General features: G+C 32.4%; 2 long non-coding RNA genes across 3 annotated transcripts; both read right to left on the minus strand.

Annotated features, from left to right (window-relative positions):
- Window positions 1-607: 607 nt before the first annotated feature.
- Window positions 608-2,655, minus strand: LOC108866245. 2 transcript variants are annotated; one of them, XR_001952069.2, is made up of 3 exons: window positions 1,509-1,692; window positions 910-1,037; window positions 608-805 (listed from the first exon to the last, which is right to left on the minus strand). It is a non-coding gene; the product is annotated as an uncharacterized LOC108866245 (long non-coding RNA). The 2 variants fall into 2 exon arrangements; XR_007258769.1 differs by having other exon boundaries at window positions 910-2,655.
- Window positions 2,656-3,826: 1,171 nt separating this feature from the next.
- Window positions 3,827-6,792, minus strand: LOC103949347. The gene is made up of 4 exons (XR_007258770.1): window positions 5,974-6,792; window positions 5,280-5,365; window positions 4,549-4,593; window positions 3,827-4,117 (listed from the first exon to the last, which is right to left on the minus strand). It is a non-coding gene; the product is annotated as an uncharacterized LOC103949347 (long non-coding RNA).
- Between the last annotated feature and the right edge of the window lie 759 nt (window positions 6,793-7,551).

Below are 7,551 nucleotides of genomic sequence, written 5' to 3' on the forward strand. Positions count from 1 at the left end.
GACCAAGAAGCACCTTCAGTTTGGATAAACAGCACTGCGTCGAGGTCGACCGGTTACCTATCTAAGTCTCGGCCGCGAAGGGTTTTCGAACCTTTGTTGGCAGAGGTCACCTTGCTAGCCTTCTCGGCATAGTCAGGTGTTACAAATTGCATTGCTCGGCGTACTGGATGCCGTGTGATTTTATGATTGGATACTCGCAAGTAAGTTTCAGGGTTCAGCATTCCGACGGCCGAACTACGTTTACCATCAAGACATACATCACATTCGAGTACCTGTGCCCATATAGTTTGGTCTCGATTCGGCGTGCTTATACTCTTACGAATATAATCACAGTGACCGAATCAGGATCCAAGGATTTGTGAACTCCGCAGAATTAGTAGCCTTGTCTTCAGGCTAGAGAACCCAGAGACCGAGAGCGTTCTTTCCTCGGTCGCAATCGCAAGATAGAGAAGTCAACGACGCGCTCAACGTGACATCAACAAATTTTACTCCTCGGCCAAGCTCGACCGACAAGTTGGTACGCCCCGCATTCAACCGAAGGACGTAGTTAGCTTGCTAGTTACTCGGCCTACGCGCCACGTAGGTTTTGTAATTTTTAGAGTCAACAGTAACACATTTAGATTCTTGGGTTCAAATTTTGGAAAAATAATCATTGATACATGAAAAAAATGTCGGAAAAATATGTTGAAAAGAAGATGAGTTGTTCATATTATTTGATTTGATAAAGTTTGGTAATACTCAATGGTCCACTTTGATGCTAGAGAGTGGTTGGCCATTTGGCTTGAACAGCAGAACATATGCGCTTCTGTGTAAATACAATACCAAAACAAAAAATGAACAAAAACTCTTTGAAAATTAACATCTCTTATTCCATACAATATATACAATATATATGAATAAATTGCTTACGGGTCTGACTTCAATATAACCCCACTCCTCTTCATCCATCTAGAATCCCAGCAGCTGCTACTGTTGTAGTTCCTGCAGCTGCTACTGCTATATTGAAATGGACTACCTTATATAGTTGATTTCACATTCTTACACACGACAAACCAAAAAACATCCAAAACATATCAATAATCTAAAAAAAGGCCAATTTAATACATATTCTCAAACAGGTGGTAAGCACTGATAACAGAAAAAATGAACAACCACTGTGAAAAATACACCCGAAGAGTTAGTGAAATTAGATATAGAACATGCAATCATTTATAAAACATCATGAATAAATAAAGGAAAACTTAACAACTCACCCTCACCGAAATCAATCAAACACTATAAATTTGCAATTAACAAAACAAACAGCAAAAATTCATAAAATCAAACACGCAAAAAAAATAAATAAATTAAAAAAATAAAATAAAATCAAACATGCAACAATATAAATCTATTAAACAGAAGTTAAGATAACATTAATGAATTTGACCTACTATTTTACTATATTCGATTTTTGGAATTTTGAGTGAATGAATAGCAAAAGAACATATAACAAAATAACAGAAGCGTACCCCATTAGAGGAAGCCGCCCAACCAACCGGCCAGAAACATCAGCAAAGGTACAGAGCCCCATTGCACTGAAGAATCAGAAGACCAAATCACTATATGAGCAACGCATATGAGAGGTAGAGAGAAGCGGAAAAACAAAAGGAAAAAGTGAGGAGAGAATGCAATGAAAACAAAAGAAAAAGCATTAAGGCCTCTAAATAGAATAGTTCTCGATGATCAACACGTGGAAGACAGAGGCTGAAAAATCAGAGCAAAACCAAAAAATAAAACAATCAGCCTCTGAACAGAACCCGCACAATGATCAACACGTGGAAGACAGAGGCCCAAAAAGCGGAGTATAACCAAAAATTAAAACAATCAGAGGCCAAGCAACAACATTTGTGGGACAGAGAGAAAAAATAATAATTAAAAAATTAATGGCGGGACAAACAAATTATTTAAAATATGGGAGTTAAATCAGGCCAAATGGTTTGTGGCACAGCAATCACTAAAAAACTATAAAAACCAAGAGAAAAGCACAGAAACAGAGAGAGTTACGAAAGTGTTGCAAATCATGCTATGATTAAATAGCAGTTTATTTGCCAATTTTATAATTTTTAAAACAAAATTAAATGGCGCTCTAAGACGGATCAGATTTATGTAAATTGGTAAACTTAGTTTTGATTATCTGGAGTAAGAATAATCATTTCCATCTTTTCTCTTTACAGGAATTAACTATTATCAATTTATATAGATACCTTCTTCTTCTAACTTATTGTGAATACATGGCTTATTATTTGTTTGTCTAGTGAAAGGTTTAAGGCCAATATTCAAAAGTATAAACAGACATCCTTTCACTAATGATAAATCCTGCCCATATTTTGTAAATCTGTGAAAGAACATATTAGATTAAAATATGTGGAGCGGGTATATCTCTAGTGCAAATGTCTACTTTTATACTTTTATCTCTAGTGAAAAGAAGCTAGTTTATATATATATATATATATATATATATTAGTAATAGCTAATTCGCCTAAAGAGAAAGCCTAGTAAAAATTGTAATTAAGTGTAGAACGTCAATAAAACAAAGTTAACAAAGTACTAATTAATTTTACATACCTTTGAATATTTGTGTCTTCATTGCTTGAAAATGTATTTGTCAACGTTGTAAATCCCTTGCTTGAATTAGCTTTTTTTTTTTTCCGAAAATTGTAAAATAAAGTGTTAAAAAAAGAGTGTATGGCACTTAATAAATAATATATAATAATTAGTTGAGATGGAATAATATATAATAATTAGTTGAGATGGATGGAAAAATGGAGTCATACATAGGATGAAAGAGCAAAAACTAAATTTGAATATAGGAAATAAAAAAACAATTTGTAATTCATTATCATGCATTGTTATCTATTTTATGCTAAACATAAAAGATAATGTCTATTAGTAAGAGTGAAGCTAGTGTTTTGGAATGGGTGTTCTAGACGCTAAAGAATTGAGAAACTGAGATTAAGAGCAATTCTGATGACGGAATTGAGAATTAATAGGTATGTAATTAAAAAGTTATCTTATTGCTAAGTTTGAATTTGACTAATGATAGGTATATATAATGAAATTTTTTTGCCACAAAATGAAATCTGAACAGAAAGCATGTAGTCAAGTGGGAAGCAATGTTAATTTGAAACAAAAAAAAGAATTCAAATAAAGATGAAATGCCAATTAAAACTTAAATGGAAAAAGGATGAAATAATGCCTCAACATACTATAAATGTTTCTCTAAAACTTAATTGAGAAGATAAAAACAGTGACCCACTTTTTGTTAACTAACATCTCTGCAACAGTTTTAGCATAAAAAAAATTTGCCTTGCTGGCTAAATTTTTCAGCTAATCAAATTGCTAAGCAGCATATATATAGCCAATAAATAAGATAAATTGGATATTTCATGTATACTTAATATATTAGAGTATAAAACTTAGACCAAATGAGCGACCTTTAGGCACTTAATCACATCAGGACATTATTTTAACAAAAACAGAAAAATATTGCATGAAATTTTTTTTTCTGCGGAAAAAAATAAGGAAACAGGGGAAAGCAAAAGCATTTCCCCCTATACATACTTGCTAAAAGTTACCATAGGAAACCACAACATATAAAAAAATTTACAACATATTGATAAAAAAGACCATGTGTCAAGACACTTTAGCTAACCATTTTCTGGGCATAAACAGAACCACCACTGACTAAATAATAATGTTCTGCAAAACTAACATAATACTACAACCGTAGAATAAGAATAAGTCACAAAAAAACATGACAATAACAGAAAGTAGAAAACAAAGAAAATTGAAAGGAAACCAAATAATCTCAACTAATTGAACACCTAATTTCTGTAAATCCAAAACTAATAGCTCCTTATACATAGTTGCCAACTTATTACAATAAACCACAGCAATGCATAAAAAGCTTTACAACACGTTCTAATTAAAATCTAAGGAAAAAAAATGTTAAGTTTTTTCCATTTTAAAATCGAAGAAACAAAACCCACAGATTTAAATAACCATGTGCATCTTACCCTCAAATGTTTCATAAGCACAAAAACTATCTAAGATGTTTTTCTCCCTTTGCAAATGCAACCTACAAAACAAATCAAGCAAAAAAAAAAAAAAAAAAAAAAAAAACGAAAGGGTAAGTAACAAAGCTCAAAAACCCTAGCACAAAAATGTCATAAACAGGATAAAAATGGCCAGCAAGTCTAACTACGACAGATAATAGTGTAAATGTTACTAATATAACTTGTCACACATAATAAACAACACTATTAAACTGGAATATTAATCCAGCAGATTTATATACCATTATAAATGATATCAAAATGAGCTGCAATACAAAGCAGTGAAGATTTATACCCACCAGATCCTTCTCACAGTCCAAAATCCAAATAAAGACTTCAAATCCATAAAATTACAATGAAATTAATACCATAATGTACCAAACAACTGTAAAAAATAAAATGCACCAAAGGCAAACATGAATTCAGCAGGCCAAATAAGCAAAAAGATTCATACCTCAATTGAATTTTGAACTTGATTCTCTCGCCAAAAAATCTTAATCTACAAAACCAAATTAGTTTTATTAATAATAAAGTAACACGATAATGCATCAAACAACATTGAAAAATAAAATCTAGTAAAGGTAAAGATAAATTCAACAATTTAAATAAGCGCAAGCATTGATATCTGAACTGAATTTGCAGGTTAATTTTGTCGTTTAAAAATTCTGATCTACAAAACCAAATCAGTTCTATTAACACCGATAAGTTAAGAATTGATATGAAAAACAAATCTATAATTGAGGCCTTAAAATATATTATAAGATCAATTAATACAAAGAAAGAATCAGTACCACACTCACAACCTTATATTTTCACCAGTACATATGCATATTGCTCCAGGTTGTTAAATCAGATCTTAAAGACCATGTTCCTAACACCAGAACTAACGACTTGAGATTCATATGAATTATAGCCAAGCCAAACCAAACCATTTAGGTTGTCAATAATGCCCAAATAAGCAGTTTAGCTTGGTTTCTTGAGTAGATCAGGTTAGTCAGGTTGCTGAAGAAACAACTACACACCAATTCTCAAACTGCACAGCTACTAAATTACAATAGTATTGTATCGATGACTGAAAATGATCTCTAGAGCATCTAGGTACCTAGGCTTTCAATTAAAAAACTTATCCAATTGAATTCAATTAAAAAAAATGATCTCTCAGATGAGTTATGACAGAAAACATACCAAAGGCAGTGGAAGCAGTACGTCGATGTCAGACATGAAACTTAGCTGATTCAACTAAGCGGGCCTGCTAACCAGAATGCTCAAACCTGGATCATATTTAAAAAGAAACCCATAAATCATCATGATCTCAATTAAATATAATCAAGATAAGAACAACATAACAGCCACAGATCACATAATCGAAAAGAAATTTCGCAAGTCATCCACAATAATCAAAAGCTAAATTAAACCCAAAAATTAATCATGATCATCCATTTGTATTGCTGGAAATGTTTAGCCCTTAATTAAAACACCAAAATAAAAAATTCCTCACTCACAGTACAAAACCGAAACATACAAAGCAAAACCCAAAAATTAATCATCATTATTCCTCTTTTTTTTTCATTTTTTTTTTAATTTTGAGGGAAAAATCGAAGCACAAACAATCAAAAAACCCAAATAAAAAAAAAAAACAACAAAGAGATAAATTATATACTTGACCCAGAAAAAGCTAGGAAGAATAAAACCCTAAAACTCAAAGAAAAATGTTTCCTGCAACCAAAATACAAAATTAGAGATAACAACAAGACGTAGAGCGCGAAAAAACAAAGAAAACGCTGGGCCAAAAAGCCAAATAGCCCAAATTCACAACAATCAATCATAAAATTCTCTTCCTAACCAAACAGAAAATAAACCAACACATGAATCAACATACCTGAACGGGAGCGATTCGTTTGTGCAAAACAGGGGAAAAAACGCCAAACACCTTCGAGAAGATCCGATCGGAACCGAAATCAAAAGACAGACGGGAAAACTAAAGAGAAACGGAATGACAGAAAGAAAACAGAAGAGGAAAAGAAAAAGTCGAAGATGCTTCCGACATCTTTACTATAAAACACAACGTGGCCAAAGCTCAACCAAAAACACCAAAAAGCACCTTTCAAATGAGAGCAACAGCTGCAAACAAAAATGAAAGAGGGGCAAAATAGACAATTTACTGCAGTGCCCACCAAAGTCCAAAAACCATAAATAAAATGAGGGTTAAAACCGGATGGGCACTGTTAATGAACAGTACCCATCCGTTGAGCTTTAGTATATATAAAATAAAATGTTGAGGTTCTATCCCAAACCAATTAGAAATGAGAAGTTTCTTGAAAGTCGTTGCAAGGTTTATTAAATCTCCGATGTAGGACTCTCCCTTTCACATCCACACAAGCGAAAATTAGAATATTATTTGGCCACTAAGTACATGAGCTTTCCATAGATGTGTTTGTTGACGAATATTTAGATTGTTCTTGATTTACGATGATTCAATTAATTGGCTGACTTGTGGCTAATATTATTGAGATATATATGATATGTATATCTTACATGTGGTATCAGAACTGATAAAATTTAGACCATTGAAATCATAAATCTTGTTCAAGATCAAATTTCCATCTAAATTCCAAGCTTTTGTCGAACCCAGAAAGAATTAAAGGAAAGACATCGTTTACAACTCAAAACGACACCGTTTAAAAAAAAAAAAAAAAAAAAGGGGGGGTGCGAAAGAGACGTCAGTGGTTTATTAAATTTTTTACTGTTATTTTCTGGGTTTTTGGTTTCTTTTCTTTCTTGCTTTTGCTAAAAGTTGTGACGATTGAGAAGTTTTGTTTCTTCTTTCTCTTGACCACGACAATCCTCATTAACATTCAAACAAGAATATGCAAGTGCTGAAGGTACGTTTTGTTTTCTAATTCTTCAAAACTTTCGTTAAATAATTAGTTGTAGATTAGGAATTTTGGAATTTGACAGCAACATTGAGATGATTTAATTTGTTTGTAGATAACATCTGCAATTGAATATTGCTGAATCCAAATCGTTATTTTCTAACAAATATTGAACTTAAGTTGTAAATATAAATTGCTTCCATTGCTATAAATTAGTGTATGTTGTTGGTTTCATTGATACTTTCTGCAGAAATTGGATACATGTAATGAATGGCCTAAGAAATTCTTTCTCTTGGACATGGATCGGATCTGTGTTTGTAATTCCTTGTGAATTGTTTATTCTGTAAGTGCCTGATCTAAACATGTTCAGTGACTATATATGATTAAATTGATTCACATTCAGAATTAAAAGTATTGGAATTGATAGAAATCAAGAATCTTGTTAGATTCAAAGTCTTGATTTCATTGCTGTCATTCTGCATTTTCACTTAAAACCATCAACTTGGCTGCCGTGCTTGTACTCAATGGTGGAAGCAATTATAGAAAGTGGAGGAGAGAAATTGAGTTGCTTTTGATACTAAATA

The sequence above is a fragment of a genome, unplaced genomic scaffold (assembly GCF_019419815.1).
Source record: "Pyrus x bretschneideri cultivar Hongxiangsu unplaced genomic scaffold, Pyrus_bretschneideri_v1 Contig228, whole genome shotgun sequence".
Classification (NCBI taxonomy): domain Eukaryota; kingdom Viridiplantae; phylum Streptophyta; class Magnoliopsida; order Rosales; family Rosaceae; genus Pyrus; species Pyrus x bretschneideri.